The sequence below is a fragment of the Coenobita brevimanus genome, chromosome 22 (genome assembly GCF_032717465.1).
Source record: "Coenobita brevimanus isolate Jiangsu-jjx chromosome 22, ASM3271746v2, whole genome shotgun sequence".
Lineage (NCBI taxonomy): Eukaryota > Metazoa > Arthropoda > Malacostraca > Decapoda > Coenobitidae > Coenobita > Coenobita brevimanus.
Window position 1 is genome coordinate 34,202,384 of NC_136975.1, and position 23,192 is coordinate 34,225,575.

The 23,192-nt window shown below is 42.2% G+C and overlaps 1 protein-coding gene across 3 annotated transcripts in view; it reads left to right on the plus strand.

The window, feature by feature from the left end:
- Positions 1 to 23,192, plus strand: part of LOC145392515 (uncharacterized) — a 356,359-nt gene that overhangs the window by 95,440 nt on the left and 237,727 nt on the right. The gene's annotated exons all lie outside the window — the stretch shown is intronic.

A 23,192-nucleotide genomic window follows, 5' to 3' on the forward strand; every position in this document is an offset into this window, starting at 1 on the left:
AGCTGACGGAAACTTCATTACCAACCCACCAGCCTTGGTCTTAAGACAGCTATCAACCGGTACCGAGTTAAGTACACCTCTGATGTCTTCTGGTCCCATCTGATTTGTCAGGGCATCAGCACCAGTCTTTGGTTTCACATTCAGTACATGCTGACTATGAATGGCATTTTTCTGGCCATGAGCATTGATCTCAATCACGCCCCCAGGCACATCCTTCCCTTCCCCCATGAGAGACCCGCGAGCAGCATCCGCAAATGACTTGGCCTGATCTTGCGTGACTGCCATGGGTGATGAGACCTTGGTCTCTAGTGCCTCCAGTCTATTTGAAACATCTCTAATTGCGTGAAAGATTGGCCCAATAACTTTATCTTCAAACTCCTGCTTGGTACTACTTCCTTCACTAGCCAAGATTTCATCCGCTGGTGCAACACATTGGCTACACGGCCAGCGAAAGCCCAGCTGGTGGCTCTTCTTCAAAAATGGATAGTCTCCTGCGTCCAATTTTCACAAGCTATATGAACCCACTCACTTCAGTAGGCGCACTTCAGTGCTTTTGCACTTTTTGCTACAGACCTACTGAAGCGAGGGCAATGGTGTTGTTTGCTCATGGTAAAGGAGAACAAAAAACAAAACAAAATGACAGCATCAACAGCATATATATATATATATATATATATATATATATATATATATATATATATATATATGTTTGATAGTAGATGGGGGTGCCCATCATCCACTCACTCACTGTAGGGATGGCTTATGGTCTCAGCACTGAGTGACAAGCCAGATGGTTTCCCATAACCAGGAAACCATTTACTATGCTGGGTGGTTATCATATAACCAGAGTTTTTGGCCAGATTGTGTCCCCCAGATTCCCCTACCTAAAATCACCTCATCATGGCTCTCCATATACAGCTCAATAGAGTGGAGTCAATGGCTTTTCATCTCTTTAACTCTCCTCCTCTTAGTGACTCCCTTCAACCTCTGTCTCTTTGCCACACTGTTACATCTTTATCTCTTTTCTATCGCTATTTCAATGGTCGCTGCTTTTCTGAACTGTCTGCTTGCATCCCTGCATCTCTACAACTGGTGTGTAGCACCCATCTAGCAACAAACTCTCAACTCTTTTCTGTCCAACTCTTTAATGCAAGAGTTAACCATTACTCCTAGTCCTTCATTTATGCAACAGGTCAGCTCTGGAACTGTCTCTCTCTGTCTGTATTTCCTACATCCTATGATCTCCAGTCATTCAAATCCAGTGTGTCCAGGCATCTTGAAATGAATGGATCTTGACTTTGGCTCTCTTTTATATTGTTTTTGTGTTTTTCTTGGAAGGAATGGTTTGTGGGCCCCTGGCCTTTGGTTCCTTCTTTCTTGCATTAAAAAAAAATAATAATAATAAAAAAATAAAGTTTCGGAGGCCAGTACCTGCCTTGGGCCCCAACCAAATGGGCAGATTCACATGGCCATGTGGAATGTGAGAGGTGTGAATAAGGAGAGGAAGGGAGTGGAAGTGGGGATTGTGTTCAAGAGTGTGAGATATGCCGTGATGGCATTGTGTGAAACAAAGATGAATGGGTGTGAAGTGGAGGAGTGGGAAGGTGTAAAGTGTGTGAGGAAGATGCAAGGAAGGAGTTTCTTTGTTAGTAAATGAAATGTAGCAGAGTGGAATGAGAGATTACAAATGTGTCATCTCGAGATGTGTGTGTGTGTGTCAGGTTCAAGTTTGAGAAGGTGAAAGTGTCTGTGATTGCAGCATATGCACTGTGTGATGATAGGAGTGAAAGACAGATTTTGGGATGAGCTGGATGAAGCAGTGGGAGAACTGTCCAGGAGCTATAAAGTGATTGTAATGGACGATATGAATGGAAGAGTAGGCACTGGTCCTGAGGATGACATAATGGGTTGTAATGGAGTGCCTGGAGAAAATGGTATAGGGATGCAACTGAAGGATATGTGTCAGGAAAGGAGGTTGTGCCTTTGTAACCCGTATTTCAAACATAATGATGCACATTAATATACATGGTATAGAGGGAATGGGGGTCATGTTGAAAGGAGCTCGATGGATTGTGTGTTCGAAAAGAGGTCGATGCTGGAAATGGTTGCTGATACAAGGGACATGAAAAGACAGTGTTTAGGTCTGTCAGATCATATGATTGTAGCATGTAAGTTCAACCTGAGAGGGGTGCGGTGGACCAGGAGAGAGAGGAGCAGACAGGGAGACAGACTGAAAGTTGACAAGCTAAGGATCAAAGAAAGGGCAGATTAATATAGGACCAAAGTAGGGGAGAAGTTAGACTCAGTGAATTGGAATGAAATGGATCTGGACAGCCTGTGGAATGTATATAGTGATTGCTTAGTTAGAATTGCTAAAGTGGTGTGTGGCATGGCAAGAGTAACAACAAAGGAGAAAGGTACTGCATGGTGGGATGAAGAGGTTAAGAGAGCAGTGGAGAAAAGAGATAGAAGTGGCTAGAGTGGTTACGTGACAGGGGTTCAATTGAAATAAGAGCTGAATATACAGTATTGAGAGCAAGAAGTACGCAAAGTGACTAGTGAAGAGGAAAAGGGAGGAGGTAAATGATGATCTAGGAAGAAAAATGAATGCAAATTACTCTGAAAATAAGTTATTTTGGAAAGAGGTGCAGAAATGTGGAAGTGACAGCAGGAAGAAATTTGAAAGTGTGAAGGATGTAAGTGGTAGATTATTAACCCATGGGGATGAAGTAAGGACCAGATGGAAAGAATATTTTGAATGCCTGATGAATGGGAATAGAGAGAGCAGAGCCACTGTAAACATGCTTGGTTTTGGGGGCGTGCAAAGAAGGAATGCAGTGCCAGGGAACTTGACACTCCCATAGGTGAAGAATGCTGTGCAATAGCTGAAAAATGGGAAAGCAGCTGGGGTTGATGAGGTGTATGCAGAGATGATTAAGTGTAGTGGAGAGAGCAGAATGAATTGCTTGTTGGAGACATGTAAGAAGGCATGGATGAGTGAAACTGTGCCAGTAGAGTCTAACAAGGCAGTGATTGTATCCCTGTACAAAAATAAAGGTGAGCAAAGTGAGTGCAAGAATTATCGTGGCATAGGTTAATCGAGTATGGTAAGGAAGGTATATTGAAGAATTATAATAGAGAAGGAAGAGAGACATCAGAAGTCCTAGTGAGTGATGAACCGGGTGGCTTTAGGAGTGGCAGAGGATGTGTGGATCAGATATTTGTGGTAAGACAGATAGTGAAAACTTCTTGTGAGAAGGATTAGGTGTTTATGGCATATATATGGATCTTTAGCAAGTATATAACAAAGTAGGCAGAGAAGGATTGTTTAAGGTTTTGCACATGTACGATGTAGATGGTAAGCTGCTATGTGCCGTCAAGAGTGTTTATGATGGTAGTGAAACTTGTGTAAGGGTAAATGGGTAGTTAAGTGAATGGTTCACAATCCGTGTGGGCGTGCGATAAGGATGTGTGTTGTCTCCACGTTTGTTCAGTATACATATGGATGGGAGTGATGAGAGAAGTAAAAACATGTGTAATGGAGACGGAGATGGCATTGGTAATGAATGGTGATGGATGGAATATCTCAAATTTGTTTGATGATGATGCAGTACCACTTGCAAATACTGGACAAAACTTGTTAGACTAGTGCAGAGTTTTACTGATGTCTGTGAGTGTTGTGCCTTGAGAGTATATGTAGAAAAGAATATAGTGATGGGTATTGAGTAAGAAGGTGACTCCCAGTGTGATGTTACAGTGAATGGAGAGAGACTGGAATTGGTGAGATTTCAAATACCTGAGTACAGTGATGGACAAGAGAGGAAAATATGCAAAAGAAGCGGAAAGTAGAGTGACACAAGGAAGGAAAGTAGCTGGTGCAATGAAGGCCCTGATGAGAAACAGAGGCTTGAGTGTTGCAGCTGCAATAGGCTTACATGAAGAGTGTTGAAGCTAACTTTAACATATGGATTTGAGACTGGTATGGCATAAAAGTGAAAAGTCAGTAGTGAGAGCAGTGGAGATGGGACTGCTGAGTAATATTTGTGGAGTACAGAGAGTGGATAGGATACAAAATTATGTAATTCGTGAAAGATGTGGAGTAAGGAAGTCTGTGGACACCAGAGTTGAAGAGAGTGTACTGAGATGGTATGGTCATGTGGAGAGAGTGGATAACAAAAGAGTGGTGAAAAAGGTATATCTGAGTGAATTTGAAGGAGGGAGGAGGCAAGGTAGGCCAAGGAGAAGGTGGAGGGATATTGTGGATGAGAATGTGAGGAAGAGAGGTTTGAAAGTCAATGAGGCTAGGGAACTGACAAGAGATTGAGCTGGCTGGATGAATATTGTGAGGAGAAACACATGATCAGGGATTTGGCACCCCTTTTTAATGTGACAGCGTTCAGATTTAGTCTATCAGATACGTTAATGTGAAGCTAAAGAACGTGGTGAAAGTTTTTGGCTTATCAGATAGAGCCAGTATTCCGGGGGCTTGAATGATGAGCGAATGGAAGCATGGCCCATTGGATTGGGCAGATTTGGGCTGTGTGGACATTGCTACTTGTCACCCAGCACTATAATGGAAAAAGAGGTCCAGATGATGATGATGATATATATTGGATTACATGGCCCATTCCAAAGGGCCATCAGCCTTTGTATGTTCAATATAGGACGTCACAAACATTCACATATCACAACTAGGGCATTTGTTGCACCACCAGTACTCTTTTGTTGTCCCACATGGTGCAGAGAATATTCTGGCTTTCATATGTTGCAGTTTTTTCAGTCTTGAAAGAGGGGCTTTGTGTGTGTGTGTGTGTGTGTGTGTGTGTGTTCTTACCTAATTGTTCTTACCTAATTGTATCTTTACAGGAATTATTCAAGCTCGTACTGTCCCGTGTCTTAAACCATATTTATCGTACATATCCTTAAATTTGTGAATTGTTTTGGGACACACTATTTCATTCGGTAGTGCATTCCACTGATCAATTACTCTGTTTGGGAAACTGAATTTCCCCACGTCTTTATCACCTCTCTTCTTATGCAGTTTTTTGCAGTGTCCTCTTGCTGATGCTTCCCCATATGTTAAGTAATCATTTATGTCTATGTTCTCCTTCCCTGATATGCACTTATATAGCATTATCATGTCACCTCTTTTCCTTCTCTCCTGTAGTGTTGGTAGATTCAGTTTATTTAGTCTTTCTTCGTAGCATAGATCCCTTAAGCTTGGTATCCATCTTGTAGCGGCCCTTTGAACTTTTTCAATCTTGTCTATGTGTTTTTTGAGATGAGGACTCCAGACTACTGATGCATACTCCAGGGTTGGTCTGATAAATGATGTTATTATCCTTCTTAGCATGTCTTCATTTATGTATGTGAATGCTAGTCTCATATTTGCAAGCAGTGTATACATGTTCCATACCTTCTCACTGATGTGGTCAGCCGGAGATAGTCTGTTATTGATAATCACACCTAGGTCCTTCTCTCTTTCTGATGTGTGTAGGGTTTTATTTCCTAACGTATAATCCCAGTCAGGTCTTTTTCCACTTTTGCCAAACTTGATTACATGACACTTGTCCACATTGAATTCCATATGCCATGTATTACTCCATTCATGAAGTTTATTTAATTCTTCTTGTAGCTCTTTACAAGAGTCTGTGTTAGCAATTCTCCTTTGTATTTTTGCATCATCTGCAAACATATTTAGATAGCTTTCATTTCCAGTGTTACTGTCTATATCATTTATATACACTAAAAACATGATTGATGCCAGCACTGAGCCCTGTGGTACTCCACTAGTCACTTCTTGCCACAATGAGTAGTTCTCTTTTTATGAGAAAATCTTGCATCCAACAAAACAGTTCGCCTCGAATTCCTCCTTGATGGTACAGTTTCCATAAAAGTCTTTGGTGTGGTACTGTGTCAAATGCTTTCTTGAAATCTAAATAGATACTGTCCACCCATCCTTCTCTTTCATGTATTGTGTCTGTTACTCTGTCATAGTAGCTCAACAGATTAGTAACACATGATTTTCCTTTCCTGAAACCAAACTGTCTTTCTGTTATCATATTGTGTTCTTCTAGATGATTTATCCAAGCTTTTCTTATAAGCTCTTCTAATACCTTGCCTACAACACTGGTCAGTGATACTGGTCGGTAGTTGAGTGGATTTTGTCTATTCCCTTTCTTGAATAAGGGGACAATACTTGCTTTCTTCCAAATATCAGGTAGTTTACCTTGACTCAAGGATTTCTTGAAAATTAAAAATAATGGTTTACTTAACTCCTTTGCACATTCTCGTAGCACCCAACATGAAATTTCATCGGACCATTTGCTTTTCCTCTGTCTGATTTACTTAACTCCTCCAGTATTACTTTTTCTGCTATTTGTATATCTGGTAGTATGTGTGGGCATGCATGTTCCACATAGTCCCTCTCAAAATTTTTTTCTTCTGTAAAAACTGGTTGGAAATTCTTATTTAGTGCATCACAAATATCTTTCTCTTGTGTATAGGTGATTCCCTCGTCCGTAATGGATTGTATTATATCTTTTACTTTGGGTTTGGTTCTGATGTAGCTGTAAAATAGCTTCGGTTGATCACTACTTTTATTTATGATATCCTCCTCAAACTGTTTTTGGGCTTCCCTCCTCATTCTTGTATAATCGTTTCTTGCCTGTTTGTAATTACTGTATTATATACCCTTTCACTATTGTGTCTTCTGTATCTATTCCACAACAAATGTCTTCTTTCTTTTGTGTCTTCTGTATCTATTCCACAACAAATCTCTTCTTTCTTTTGATTTTTTACATTCTGTATTGAACCATTTCTGTATTTTCTTATCTGCTTCTTTGTGCTGTGGAATGTACTTCTGGACTCCTGTTTCATAAAATTCACAGACTTTTTTATATACAGCATTTAAATCTTGTCCTCTAAGTTCATTTTCCCAATGAACTTGCATACCTGCATGTGTTTGTGTCCCTGCATGTGTGCATATTATTCCACATGCTTCAGTGTCCACAATTTGTAGATACTGAAATGGTTTTAGACAAGTATGACCAGTTTGACAGCCAATAATTTTTTTGGCATAAACTCAGAAGCACTCAACTTTTCATATTGCTCAGTTTTAATTCATTTAACATTGTGAACAATGCATTTCAGCTTACATCCTTAGTTGTATTCATATGATCTGCTCCTTTTCATGCCAAAATGGTAATACTTGTAGGTGCCAAATTGTCTAGAACCACTTCAACCATAGCACAGCAGCATCCTCTTTTCAGTGCATACATCTTGGAGAGTAATAATAATAATAATAATAATAATAATCTGGCCTTTTGTTTCTCAAAAGCGCCAGTTCTTCCTTTTGGGAATTCACTAGCGCTCGTTATCTTTACAATTACAAGAATTGTAACATTTCTTGTATATAATACAAGCTACATCATATATACATGAAAGTGGCAAAAATTAAACCCTATAATCATCTGTCATAGTACCTCTCTCCAGGTCGTAGCATTTTGAAAAAAGAAAGGCTTTCAGCTGTCTCTTAAAGGATTCAACAGTAGAGAGTTGTCTTATGGACAATGGCAATCTGTTATATAATCTAGGGGCTCTATATGCAAAAGAACGATCAGAGAAAGATGACTGGTGAATGGCTCCTGGCTCTTCAAGACGCAAGGAATCATCTTCACTGCGTAACATCACACCCGGGCGTGTCGATGGGAGTTTTAACAATTCAGCAAGATACTTCGGTTCACCAAACTTAAGAACCTTGAATGTAATAAGACACAGTTTAAATTCAATTCTAGCCTTTACTGGTAACCAATGCAACTCAATCAGAAACGGGGTAGTTGAGGTTCTTGGGGGGAGACCAAAGATAAGCCGTGCCGCCCTGTTCAACACAGACTGAACTTTTGTTAGTATATTATTTGGAAGACCAACCCACAGTGAATTACAATAATCAACACGAGACAAGACCACTGCATGGACCAATGTTAGGAGGCACTGTCAATTCAGGAATCTTCTCACAGAATACAGATTTCTGATATGCAAGTTACACCCTCTTAGAACCTGATTAATGTGTTCTTTGTAATTTAACTTAGAATTAAAATAAACACCCAAATTTCGAACAGAACTGACTGGTTGCAGCTGTGACACGCCAATGTTCAAAGCCAGGGCATTGTCAGTGTCATCACCCCTTCTGTTTCCTCTGATGATGGTGATCTCAGTTTTACCGTCATTCAGCTTCAGTTTCCTCTTAGCCATCCAAATCTTAATATCAGACATTAGAGATTCAAACTTTATCTTAGTATCGTTGATATCTGACATGTTAACATAGAGCTGGGTGTCATCAGCATAAAAATGATAGGACACATCATGAGCATCAAGTAGAGACGATAAACTACTTGTGTAGATAGTACATAGAATTGGACCCAAAACTGATCCTTGAGGGACTCCAAATAGAAGAGGAGCAGAATCAGAGCTAGCGTAATCAACAACCACTCTCTGAGATCTGTCCGACAGATACGACTTAAGGAGCAAAAGGGCACTATCACGAACGCCATAAAAATACAGATCATCCAACAATAGTTTATGATCTACTGTATCAAAAGCTGCAGACAGATCCAAAAGAACTAGGAGAGAGGACATCCCACTACAAGTGTTTGCCACCAAGTCGCTCTGAATCCTTGTTAGTGCAGTTTCAGTCGAATGGTATTTTCTGTATGCTGATTGAACAACAGGAACAACTCTGTTGTGTTCCAGTAGTGGTAAGAGTTGGTCAAGTATGGCCCGCTCAATAATCTTGGATAAAAAAGACAGGTTAGAGACAGGACGATAATTTGTCATGCTCTCGACATCAAGGCCAGGTTTCTTAATTAGGGGCCTAAGCAAAGCACGTTTCTCAGACTGCACAAAATTACTTTCTAAGAAGCATCTGTTTATTATGTTGCAGATAAAGTCTGCAGCATGCTCATACACATCAGGCAGTCGTGACATGTTACATGGATCGAGTGAGCAAAATGTTTTATTAAGTTCTCTGATGTAACATTTGACTTTGTTTATATCCAGTGGATGAAATGTTGAAAGCAAATGGTCTCTGGTGCACCGTGGCTGGAAGTCAACTGAGTACACTTCACTAGGAGAACTGCTGTCTAAATCACTTCTTATGCGAGATATCTTACTTGTAAAAAATGAAGCAAAATCGGAAGCCAATTGGGCATCAGATAAAGAAGTTGGTTTAACAATTACATTCCTCCGACCAACCAAATTGTTCACAACTGCAGACAATTTTTTTTGATCACCACCACATGAATCAACTTTATTTTGATAATACCTAGCCTTTTGGGCTTTTACAGTGTGAACGACTGCTCTTCTCGCAAAAACATAACGCAAACGAGTTACTTCGGTCCGCTGCAAGCGCCACTCACGTTCTGCCCTTCTACGTTGTCTACGCAAAGAATTAATGGATGGACCATACCACGGAGAATTATCACGTACAGTGATTGTTTTTACTACCTCAGGACAATAATGGTCAAAAATTGACCTGAGCTCGTTGTTGTAAATATCAACCAATTCACCAGAAGAAAGACTTGAAGAATCGATGGAGTTTAAACGTTGATCAGTTTCAAAACACATCAACTGGCGGTCAACATTGTTGTAATTTCTGAACCTGATGACCTTCCTATATGAAGGGGATTTCGGGACATCAAAACTAAGAGTGATCAGAGCATGATCAGAGATGAGGGGGTCAAATGAGTCAACCTCCACACCTGATACGCGCCTGCAACCAACAGGGGACAAGATCAAGTCAAGGACATGTCCTGAGACATGAGTTGGATTACTCACATGATTGAAAAAATTGTTCTGGGTGATCAACTCAAGGAATTCTGAAGAAATTGGTTTTGACTCTGGACTGTCAACCCAATAATTGAAATCACCAGAAACAAGAAGTCCTTCAGGTTTAAGAGAAAACCCTTCAAGAAACTGCCCAAACTCCTCCATAAAACCTCGATCTCTGCCCGGATGACCTGGTCGATAGACAATTGCAATTCTAATGGTATTCTGATGGAAATTTATTAATTCTTCCATAAATTCAAATGAAGATGGGGTCAGGTCTGAGTCAATGAGAGAAACATTTGTAAGTGCTGCTGAGTAGATGAGTGCTACGCCTCCTCCTGGATAGTCAGCAGCAGGCCTGGGAATACTAATAATAGAATGTGTTTTAGGCAAGGCATTACGAATAATATCGATATCAGACTCATACAACCAGGTTTCAGTCAAGCACAATATGTCAAGCTCGTGCTGATTTAGGGTTTCATTAATATAGTCTGTCTTATTACGGATGGAACGAATATTTAAAAGACCCATCCTTAACTGGTTCAAGAGGGACGTAGTCAGTTTTTTGAATGGTCAGAATTGGTGTTTTCAATCAATCTATTCCTATGAGAAATCATAATTGGACATTCTCTACTTGAAGCAAAATGGGCAACCACCTGTGACTTTGAATTAGCATCTTGATGTCTTAAAGAGGAGCAGTTGATGCATTTGGGAGAATTTCTGTTACTACAGTCCTTAGATTTATGGGCTCCAGCACAAAAGACACATTTAGGTTCATCACTTTTCCTAGAACATCTCTCAAATGTATGACCAAGGCCTTGACAGTGATGACACTGTGTAACCCAGAATCTATCGAAAGCGCGGCATCTGGTAAGATCCACATAGATGTAATTGCCCTGTTCTACAATGGAGGATCTCACCTCTGGCGACATCTTCAAGACAGCAGTTTTGGTGTCATTCCTTGTCCTTGTGAAGAGAAGGTTGAGGGTACAACCTCGATCAACGAGCATCTTAATTTTATTGTTTTTTCTCAGAATATTTGGGATGATGTCAGAGTCATCCAAGGAAGAGGAAAGGCCTGTCACTGTCATTTTAGGCAACATTTTCTTTGGCTCTGATATGCAAAAAGTGCCCTCAGAGCCAAAATGATCAGTCAGCACCCCAGTTGCTTCCCCCTTGGCCTCAGCTGACGGAAACTTCATTACCAACCCACCAGCCTTGGTCTTAAGGCAGCTGTCAACCGGTACCGAGTTAAGTACGCCTCTGATGTCTTCTGGTCCCATCTGATTTGTCAGGGCACTAGCGACACTCTCTGGTTTCACAATCAGTACATGCTGACTATGAATGGCTTTTTTCTGGCCATGAGCACTGATCTCAATCACACCCCAGGCAGATCCTTCCCTCCCCCCATGAGAGACCCACGAACAGCATCCGCAAATGACTTGGCCTGATCTTGTGTGACCGCCATAGGTGATGAGACCTTGGTCTCTAGTGCCTCCAGTCTATTTGATACATCTCTGATTGCTTGAAAGATTGGCCCAATGACTTTATCTTCATACTCCTTCTTGGTACTACTTCCTGCACCAGCCAAGACCTCGTCTGCTGGTGCAACACACTGGCTACACAGCCAGCGAAAGCCCAGCTGGTGGCTCCTCTTCATGAATGGATAGTCGCCTGCATCCAAATTTTCACAAGCTATATGAATCCACTCGCTGCAGTAGGCGCACTTCAGTGCTTGTGCACTTTTTGCTACAGACCTACTGCAGCAAGGGCACTGGTGTTGTTTACTCATGATAAGGGAGAACAAAAAAACAAAATGACAACAACAGCAAAACGTATATACAATACTACCCGGGAAAAACCCGGGCAGCGCCACCCCCGTTTGTGTCACCCTAATTTAGGAGGGAAAAAAAAAAAAAACAGGGTGTCTGCGAGGTCACCACGAGCAGGTGGGGTACGACTTGACTACCCTTCTAGGAAAGGTAACCCAAATCGAGGTGCCGCAGAAGTGCTGAGATGGTATTGAAACTTTTCCCAATTTCGAGCTTTACAGCAGCAACAAATACGTCACTTAGGCAAGACCTCATTGGTTACGATACTGCCACTGCGCAAAGTTTCTGTTGAAGTCTTTGCACATGCAGCCACAAAAGGGTCACCATTTCCAAAGTTAGCTTGTTAATAAAGTTCAGCAGTCTGAGAAATTCCTTTGTTCATATCATGCCATTTATAAAGTTCCAAATTGTTTGCATGTGTCAGTCTTGGTCACCTAGTGGTGGCTTTGCACACTGCTCAGTCTCTAGCAGCATCATTATTCAGTCCTGTATCCCTAAGGTCACACATTATGACCTAGTCCCAGGTCTTTTTTGGTCTGTCTTTTGCAACCCTACCCTTAGTGTTGACACTTATCACCTTCTGCACCCAATTTTCATACTCCATCTTCTCAGTATGCCTAAACTATCTCAGTCTGCCCCTCCTCATCACGGCACCAAAATATTTAAGTCCTATCCTCCCTCTGAACTCTTCAGTCACAATCCTAGCCTTCCCAGGCCTTGCATTCAAGGATGCAGTGCACATCCATCAAATAATTTTCATTTCCATATGTTTCAGCCTACGAATATCCTCATCCTTTACTGCCCAGGTCTCTCTCCTCTACAACATTACACTTCTAACACATACCATATACAAGGATCCCTTAGCAAGGAGGGAGAACCTTTTCAATGTTAGGAGAGGCAACAGCTCCCTGAACTTCCTTCAACAACTTCGTAACTTAGCTACAGAGTGAGTTCCAGCCACACCTCCAGCACATAACATGTCCCTCAAATCAAAAATTCCTCCGTACACAAGAGACTCTCCAGCAAAATCAAACCTTTCATACCCGTCAATCTCTACGTGCTCTCCCCAACACACCACACACACGAAATCATCATTATTTTGCAGCCTGCCTCTAATACCACTACATTTTTTATGCAACCACTGATCATAAACACTGTACAAGATGGAGTTGCGTCCCACACCATTGTGGCACACTGCACATGGCCATACTCCCTCTGATTGACAGTACTGCCACAAGGCCTAGATAGTATTGCTTGATTTATCCACATTTATTCAAACCCTTGTGCCTTGTTTTACAATATTTACTCAAGCCCTTGTGCCCCATACTCGCACCCTTGTGTCCCATTCCAACTCTCCACTTCTTAAATCTTATCTTCGCCTTCCTTTCATTCTCTGCAACCAGTACCAAATCATCAGCATATAAAATCTCCCATGGGAGTCCAGTTTTGAAGTCATGTGAGAGAGCTTCAAGCACAATGACAAACAGTAAGGGTCTCAAGTCTGACCCATTATGCACGCCAGTATTCACTGAAAACTCGTCATTCAAATCTCCATTCACTCTCACGTGGGTGTGAGTACCCACATACACAGCCGTAACTATTCTAACCAACCACTCCACGATCCGTAGCTTTCTCATTGCCCACTTCACCACCTCCCTAGAGACACTGTCAAAGAAATTAGTTATATGACATCAATCATCTAAATATCTTCTGTTCAGGCACTGCATCTGTAGTTCAGTACTGTACCCAGTCTGTTTTTGTATGATTATAACATGAACAGAATTGCACAAATTCTCTAAGTACATCTCATCTTGTGTTGTGTGAACCCACTTTGCCAGTCTGCTGCTATGGTCTTGGGAGGGATGTATTCCTGTGGTGGCACTAATATAACCATGTAGTTTCATTCCTGGTACTGTAGTGGTACTCTGTTTTAGGGTAGCAACACACTGAGTGGCAAGCCAGATGTTTTCCTGTAAACCAGGAAATAATTTACAACAGTGGGTGATAACCTTATAACCAACCAACATGCGTTCCCTACGTGATAGCAGGTGGGTTGGTGGAGGGTTATTGTCTCACCCCACAAAACAACTAACTAAAAATACAAACAAGAAGCCTCGGACTGGGACTGACCAAGAAGTAACGACTGAGGACTAACAAAGGACATGGTATGGATTGCAACATGGAATGTAAGTGGTGTGAATGATGAGGTGAAAGAGAGAGAAATTGTCCAGGTGCTTCAGGGTGCAAAAGTGGACATAGGTGGAATAACTGAGACTAAATGGAGAGCTGAGAGTGTGTGAGTATGGATGGGGTATATGTATGGGAGTAGGTGAGTATGACAGGGCAAAAGAAGGAGTGTGTGTTGTTGTGTGCAAAAGATGGAAGGAGAATATGAGAGAGTATGGATCAGTTGGCTCAAGGATTGTATGGGTAAGATTGAAACTTGGAATACAAATGTGGACAATTGTGTGTTTGTATGCACCAACGCAAGATGATGCAAGTAGAGTGAAAGAAAAGTTCTGAGCAAATGTGGAAGTGTGCATAGAAAAGTTTGAAAGCAATGAGAGAGTATTTTTGACTGGAGATTGAATGAAAAAGTAGGGAATGTGAAGGTAGATGGAGTAGTTGGTGAGTGGGGTGTGCCTGCAGAAATGGATGAGAATGGCAGTGCTTTAGTGGGCATTTGTGTAGGGAGGAGGTTGGTGATAGCCAGTACCCTCTTGAAACACAAAATGATCCACAGGTGTATTTGGTGAGTGATGATAAGGGTGGGTGGTGAACTGAATGAATGGAAGGCAATGATTGATTATGTGTATGTGGATGAAAGGATGAGAAGGTGTGTAATGGATGCAAGAGGATACAGATGTTGGGGGAGTGGACTCTGACCACCATGTGGTGGTGGTAGATGTCAAGGTTCAAATGCAGTGGAGGAATAGAATGGGGAAAGGACAGGAAGCAGTAGTCCATACAAAGAAAGGTTGCAAGAGAATGGAAAAAAGGCAGAATATAAGTGAGAAGTGGAGGAGCAGTACAGTTAATATGATTTGGAGAACATGGGGGAGGTGGAAGGTGTGTGAAAGATATTCAGCAGAAAAAGCTGTGCTCCATGTCAGGTGGTGCGTGGGGTGAAGAGAAGATGAAAGGGGGTGCAAGGAGCAACATGGTAGAATGAAGAGGTGAGACAGCTGTGGCACAAACGAAGAATGATTATAGTGAGTGGATGGGAAGCAGGGGCATGGAGGAAGTTGAGAGCGGGAAGAGAGAATTATATGTAGACAGGAAGAGAGAGGGGTGAAGTTTGGTAAGCTAGAGTAAGAAGAGAGTGGATGAGGAATTTGGAAGGAATTTTAATGTAAAGTGGAGGGAATGTAAGACAGTTTTCTGGAGAGAGGTAAAGAGAATAAAACAGGGTGATAAAGAAGTTAGTTAGGGAGTGAAAGATAGAAATGGTAGATTGCTAATGGAGAAGAGAAAAGTGAGTAGATGGAGAGAGCACTTTCAAGATCTGTCGAACATAGATAAGGAAAGTGATGTGAGGATAAGTGGCTGGGGAATGGCGGGGAGAAGGAGGGAGGTGAAAAGAGAGGAAGAAATCAGTAGGATGTAAGTAGTGGAAGCAGTGAAGAAGCCCCAGGAATTGATGGAGTGTGTGGTGAAATGCTGATGCATGGAGGGGAGATTTATAGTAGAACGGATATGGAAGAAGTGACGGTGGCCTGGGAGGAAGGTAGAGTCCCGGAGGATTGGAAATCAGGTATAATTATTCCCTTGTACAAAGGAAAGAGGGAAAAAGAAGTGTATGGTAATCACAGGGGCATTTGTCTTCTTAGTGTAATAGGAGAAGTATATAGTAGGATACTAACTGACAGGGTTAGGGAAATAAGAGAGGAATTCGTTGGTGAAGAACAGAGAGGTTTTAGGAAGGGAAGAGGTTGTGTAAATCAGATCTTCATTCTTACGTCTGTAATGGAGAAGTTTTTAATGAAGGGAAAGAAGTTGTATGCGGCCTTTATGGATTTGGAGAAAGCATATGATAGGGTGGATAGACAAGAAATGTGGAAAATATTAAGAATATATGGAGTAAATAGGAAGTTTTTGAATACCTCAAGAAAATATATGAGGGGCTATGGCTGTAATGTGTGTGGATAGTGATTTGAGTGAATTTTTCTATTTGAATGTTTGATTTTACCAGGGATGTGTCATGTCTCCATGGTTGTTCAGTCTGTATATAGATGGGGTTATAAAAGAGATACAAGGTAGGCCAGTGGATGTTGGAGTGACCCTAATGAGAGAGGGCAGTGTTTGGAAACTCCCTGTACTGTTGTTTGCAGATGATACTGTATTGTTAAGTGAAGACAAAGGAGAACTGCAAGGCTTGGTGAATGAGTTTGGGAGAGTGTGTAAGAAACAGAATATAAAAGTGAATGTAGGGAAGAGTTAAGTTTTGGTCTTTGAGAGAAATGAAGTCACTGGATGTGCAGTGATGTTGGATGATGAGGAAATGGAAAATGTAAGTGCATTTAAGCACTTGGGTAGTGTGATGAGTAAGGATGGAAGTTTGGAGGGTACAGTTGTTTGGAAAAAGTGCTCCCCAGAACTTGCCTCTGTTCTTGGTAAATCATTCAGACTATGCATACCGGTACGTACTTCTTCATTCCCTAATTCATGGAAAGAAGCCAATATCAACCCATTTCCAAAGAAAGGAAGTTCCTCTGACCCCTCTGATTACAGACCAGTAGCTGTCACATCTTCTCTTGGAGAAGTATTTGAAATTTTAATTAATAAGCACATAGTTAAACATCTTGAATCCAATAACTTACTAAGTGATAGACAATATGGTTTTTGCCACGAAAGATCCTCCGTTGACATACTCAATGTGACTCATACCACCCATCAGTCACTTGAGCAACATGGAGAAACTCATGCAGTAACCCTTGATATTTCTAAAGCTTTTGACAGAGTGTGGCACCGTTCCGTATTGTCCAAACTCTCTTGCTACTGCCTTGGGGGAGGCAGTAGCTCAGTTGGTAGAGAGTTGGCCTGCAGTCCTAACTGAACCGGGTTCACATCCCGCTGGGGCAGGGAACAGTTTAAGGATTTGAATTTGGTAAAAGCAGACTTTACTCATTTACCAGAGGACCCGCTGACATGTCGTAAAAATACCCCCGCTAATACCAATACACCAGTCCTGTATGAGATAGCCCTAGCATGTATTCAGTATGGACGGTGGGTGTTAGCGCCGAAGTGGTGACATGCAGAGGTGTTCGGTACATAGGAGGACTACTTGGCCTTGAAAGCAGGCTGTGAAGCCTATGCCCAGAGTCAGTCACCTTAACCCCTACACCGCGGGCTTGTTTACCAATTACTTGCGTGTCCCGCGGGGTTATTTGGGCTCCGACAGACTCTCAAAAAATATTTGCTAAAAATCAGTTATTAGTCCTAGAATAATAAAATTATATATGCTTATAGCACATACCTTCAGCTTTCTCCTGGAATGATTGTTGAGCCTTCGTCAGTTTCCGTAGGACTTGTGGAGACCTCTGAAGTAGGGTAACTAAGTCTCCACTTTACACTTCCCGACAACCCGTTATATGATTACCACAGCCAGATACAAACACTATAAACACGACAACCCGTTATATGATTACCACAGCCAGATACAAACACTATAAACACTATTCTACCATTTTCAAGTAGTTTGGGATCCATACTAAAAAAAAAAACTGTGAAAGCAATGGAAATTACGAGCGCGTCTGATCGCCGCACTTGCGCTAGTTCGCTCATGGTAGTCTGTCATTTATTATTCATAAAACCCCTCACACTTTATATTTCTATTACTATATCACACTTATATATATCTGGAGTCTTTCTCCATAAGTTTCATTCAGTCGTATTATTTTATTGTCACTGAAGTCATTCTATTTTTCAGTCAGTAAAATACGTAGAGAGCCACGGATTCACTCTCACTGTTATAACATAAATTATTTGTACTCATATTCTTATATTACTAATTACTTACATTACTATTTACATTTTCTATTCTATTTTCAATATTTACCCTTCTATTTTACTTACAATATGTTATTCACTGTCATTTTCAGTAAGATGAAACTATAGTACACTGTTCAATCATATGAACTGAACATCCATTGCTTTCACCTGCTATTTACACATTATTTACACATTATTTACACATTATTTACACATTATTTCCAAATAATTCTGCTTCCACACTTGCACTGTTAGAACTGCTTCTGGCTGTGATAATCGAAGAAGCAGGTTACACAGAGGGGAACCTGGCATTCAGCGCACTGCCAAGAGGTGCGTTTATGCTCAGGTGTGCGGCGTGTGGTATGCGCACATACCTGACACCTGCGAATCGCAGCCTTCCTTTTCCCTGTGGCAGGCATTAGCTCAAGTCTGTGCCGATCCATATACGCCCTTTGCTCAAGTCGGTCGGGAAGTGTAACTGGATGGCGCCTTGGAGTTGCTGCTTGCACCTTACCATATTTTTCCAGCAGCTGCTGGACACAAGTCCTGGCGAACAACCTCAGGGAGAAGGACTTGGGTGGCTTTACCTTCATCTTGTACAGGATGAAGGCGTTCAGCATCGTCATATCTATGAGATGCAGAAAAACTTTCCTGTAGCACCTAGTATTCTTCCTGAGGCAGTCGATCTCACCAATCATCATGTCGGACTTGTCCACCAGCCGCATGTTTATATTATAGTCCAACACAGCATCAGGTTTCATCACAGGTTCGCCTGTCCTACGGTCGACCTTCCCACTGTCTCTCATCTCCCCCTTGTGTACAGTGGTGAGCATGTGCACGACTCTCTTGTCATGCCACCGTATTGCCAGCATCTTCTCAGACTTGCGTAGGTGCACGTCTCCTCGCTGCGAGTTTCCTGCCTCTGGGAATTTGGGGAAGTTGGCACGATTACTTTTCACAGTGCCGCAGGAGCCAATGCCGTGCTCAGAAAGGTATTTGGCAAGTTTCGGTGCTGTATAGTAGTTGTCTGTATACAGCACATGATTCCCACCAAAATACTTTTCTAGGAGCACTTTCACTACACAGCCTGAGAAGCCAAGGGGGTGTGTTTTATCGAGATTGACAGTGCTGGCTGAATATATGACGAAGTCAAGGATGTACCCCGTCTTACAGTCGCACAGTACAAAGAACTTAATTCCAAAGCGATGGCGTTTGCTTGGAATGTACTGGACAAACCGAAGACGTCCTCTGAACAGAACCAAGGACTCATCAATGACAACCTTCTGAAATGGGTGGAAGAATGACATGAACTTATCCTTCATTCTGTTCAGAATCTCCCGGATCTTCCAGAGTGGGTCGGTTTGGGAAGGTACATCATTATCGGCAAAGTGCAGGTTTCCCATGATGTTCCGGAAGCGATCTCTGGCCATGTACTTGTTGAAGGTCGGTGAGGGTAGTAAGGGGTCCATGGACCAGTATTCTTCCAACTCATGCTTCTTGGAGTGTGGCATAAGAAGCATGAGGGCAAAGAACACATACAGCTCCTGCACTCCCAGCATGGTCCACTGTTGCATCTTGGCTGCACCTGTACCACCAGCAGCACGTTGTGATTCGAACCTGTTGGTCTCATCACATATGTGCTGCATGACTTCGTCATCTAGGAAGGCCAAAAGGTAGTCGACACACTCAGCATTTTCGTCCATAGTGAAGGCAGGCTGAACTCCTGACGAGCTCTCATCGAAAACCAGGTTTTCGGGGACAAAATCTGACCCTTCCGTCCACGCGAAGGCGTCCAGGATTCCCTGGCGTGGCGGTGGAGGGATGGTGGTGGTGGTGGTGGTGGAGGTTGGCTGAGAGGGAGGCTTATCTCGGTCAAGGTCACTCGCACTGACCCTAGGTTGCCGTACAGCACTAGCAGCCCTTACCCTACTAGCTACACTACTTCTCACTCTCTTAGATCTACCTCTACCTCTACGGCCGGCCTTCACTGTTGATGCTGGTGGTGACTCCGACGACGAAGACTCCGGAGATAACTCAGCCGACGATGATGACGAGATGAGTAAAGCGGGGCTTGGGGAACGGGGAGGTGAATGATCTCGTGACTCATGGCGGGCTGGGTCACGTGGGGGCATTGTTCTGGGGCTAACACGCCGCCTTTTCACTCCCTTCCCAAATTCTTTTCCTTCCTGCACTAAAGGCTCCTTTCCTTTGGAGCTACACACAGATTCACTGGTAGGAGCACTTGTTGTCGCTGTTTCTGGCGCGATAAGTTCACCCGGCTCATCACACGATTCACCGGAATCGTCAAAATCGCTGTCCATTATTATCATCGACAATTCAGCAAGTTCTCGTGCCACTGCAGAGTCACTGAGGCCTTTCCTGCTTGCCTCAACACTTTTCTTGGGGGTAGAGGTCACGGGGCCCTTTGCAATGGGCGCAGAAGCGGCAGGAATGGCGGGCGCGAGTGCGACATGTTGTCTCTGCAGTGGAGGACAAGGAACTAAATGCCGCGGCTTATCTGAGAAGGGAAGGGTTGACAATGACACTTTAGGCTGACTGCTGCTAACTTACAGGCTAATTTTTTATAGGTAGAAAATCTCGGCAATAAATAAAGAAATAGGTACTTCCAGGTGAATGTAAATGTCAATTAGGATTCTCCCTTCCTTTCTGATATATATTTTTATTATAGACATCGATTACAAGGCATAAATCAAAGGGGAAATTACCGTGGTAATGTAGCGAATGAATGCACGTGAGGTTTTGTCAGGTGATAATTGGGCAATTTCAGGAGTATAACACTATCACTTACCTGTTTTTTTTTGGTATATATTATTGGGTAAAAATATTGGGCATAGGGCTTATTTCAATGGATGAAATCTGTGGAAAAAGAAGAGGGAAATTTCCGTAGCGCAGCGCGGCGTGAGAGGTGAGAGGAGAGGGTAATGGAGGGCAAGTAGGGAGGGGAGTCAAGAAGGGGGTAAATTATCTGAGAAGGGAAGGGTTGACAATGACACTTTAGGCTTACTGCTGCTAACTTACATGCTAATTTTTTATAGGTAGAAAATCTCGGCAATAAATATAGAAATAGGTAGTTCCAGGTGACTGTAAATGTCAATTAGGATTCTCCCTTCCTTTCTGATATATATTTTTATTACAGACATCGATTACAAGGCATAAATCAAAGGGGAAATTACCGTGGTAATGTAGCGAATGAATGCACGTGAGGTGTTGTCAGGTGATAATTAGGCAATTTCTGGAGTATAACACTATCACTTACCTTTTTTTTTTTTGGTATATATTATTGGGTAAAAATATAGGGCATAGGGCTTATTTCAATGGATGAAATCTGTGGAAAGAGAAGGGGGAAATTTCCGTAGCACTGCGCGGCGTGGGAGGTGAGAGGAGAGGGTAATGGAGGGCAGGTAGGGAGGGGAGTCAGGAAGGGGGTAAAATAGCTAAAATGTCAACAATGGATGGGAGTACAGATGAGATTTGGAGTGCTGACTAGTGTTGGACATTGGCAGTACTGATATATGATACAAGCCACCACTTGAGAGCCCGGGATAATTCAAAATAACACAGAATCACAAAAGTGACGCCCCGCGGTATGATCCATTGTAGCCGAGCGTCACGAAAGTGACGCCCCGCGGTTAAGGGGTTAAAAAAAATAAATAAATAAATAAAATAATAAATAAATAAATAAAAATAATGCCGGCTTGCCATGGGGATCAGTTCTGGCGCCAACCCTGTTCCTAGTTCATATTAATGATCTTTAATCTGTCACCCACAGTCCCATCCATTCATATGCAGATGACTCAACACTTCACAGTTCATTTCACACTCAAAAATCCGTTTACAAAGTCTAATATCTTTAACTCTTAACTCAGTACAACCATCTCCATAAATCAAGACTCATCTACGATCACTGAATGGGAACAAAACAACCTTGTCTCATTTAATGCTAGTAAAACCAAATATATACAATTTACTAATAGACAGATATTGCCAGATTCGTATATTACCTTTAGTGCTACTAATGTTCCTATCTTCAAAAGTATTGAAGTTCTCTGTGTCTCATTTAATAATGCCCTCAGCTGGACCTCTCATGTCAGATCACTTGCTAAAACTGCCTCAAAGAAACTTGGATTATTGTACAGAGTCCGTAACTTCTTCACTGACACGCAGTTAGCTATAATTTATGAGAGCCATGTGTGCTGTCAGCTTGAATGTTGCTCACCCTTGTGGAGTGGATGTGGAGAGATTGCATTAAAACAACTAGACAAAGTTCAGAACAAAGCTATTGAAATTATTAATAACCCTGCTATTATAAATAAACTACCCCCTCTACAAGTAAGAAGGAATGTTGCCTCCCTTCCATTACTTTACAGATGTTTTTATGGCAAATGCTCAGACGAAGTTGTGTCCATTGTGCTATCTCTCCATGTCTTCCTTCGTGCTACACGGGCTTCTGGTAGCGGTCATGACTGGAATGTCACACAGCCATATTGCAGAACTTCTGCCTATCAGAATTCTTTTATTCCCCAAATTGCATCTCTCTGGAACTCACTTCCCCGGAGTTGTTTCCCCCCAAACTTCAACCTTCAGCTGTAGAAGTCCAACCGTTCCAGATATTTTATGAATCAGGGATGCAGTAATCTGGTGTTTGGATATTTTTTTTTTAATTAATTTGTTTTTCTTTCCTCTGTTCTGTTTTAAAAAAAAAAAAAAAAAAAAAAAAAAAAAAAAAAAAAAGAAGAAGAAGAAGAAGGAAGAAAAGTTATTTTTTTAAAGCAGTGATAAGAAACAGGGAAGTGAGCATGGATGTAAAAAAAAAAAGTCGCTGCATGACAGTATTGTGATACCAATCCTAACGCATGGAAGTGAAGCTTGGACCTTGTTGGAAGGACGGAAGTCAAGAGTGAGAGCAGTGGTAATGAGTTATTTGAGAGGAGTATGTGAAATTACATGGAGAGACGGACTGACAAATGAGGAAGTGAAGGAGCGTTGTGGTGTGGATGTGATGGAAAGCATTTGGAGAGGTACATTGCAGTGGTTTGCTCATGTGGAGAGGATGGAGAGTGAGAGACTAATGAGAAGAGTGTATGTGAGTGAGGTGGAGGGGGTAGAGGGAGGGGGAGGCCAAGGATGAAATGGAGGGTTGGAGTGGAGAGGTATATGAGAAAAGGGGATGTGAGCTGGGAGCAGGGCAGTGAAATGGGAGGGGACCTGGCGACCTGGATGCGATTTGTTTGTGGCCACCTCGTACAGGATTAAGGAGTCTGGCAGTACCTGTAGATAGACAGGTCGAGTTTCATTTTCTATTTAGAAACCTCTCTCATCTCCCTCCCTCTCCCCTGAAAAGGTGATTATGAACTGCAGGGAAAAAGCTTTTTAGCCTGCAATCCACAAGGTTCATGTTCCGATGAGCTTAGGGCCACCCCAACAATAGCAACTGACAGGATGTGGGGGGGGGGAAAGCCTCCAGAGACCAGGACAGCACACTGTGTCATCTCTCTCAGTAGCCATCATCCTTTACATTGACTT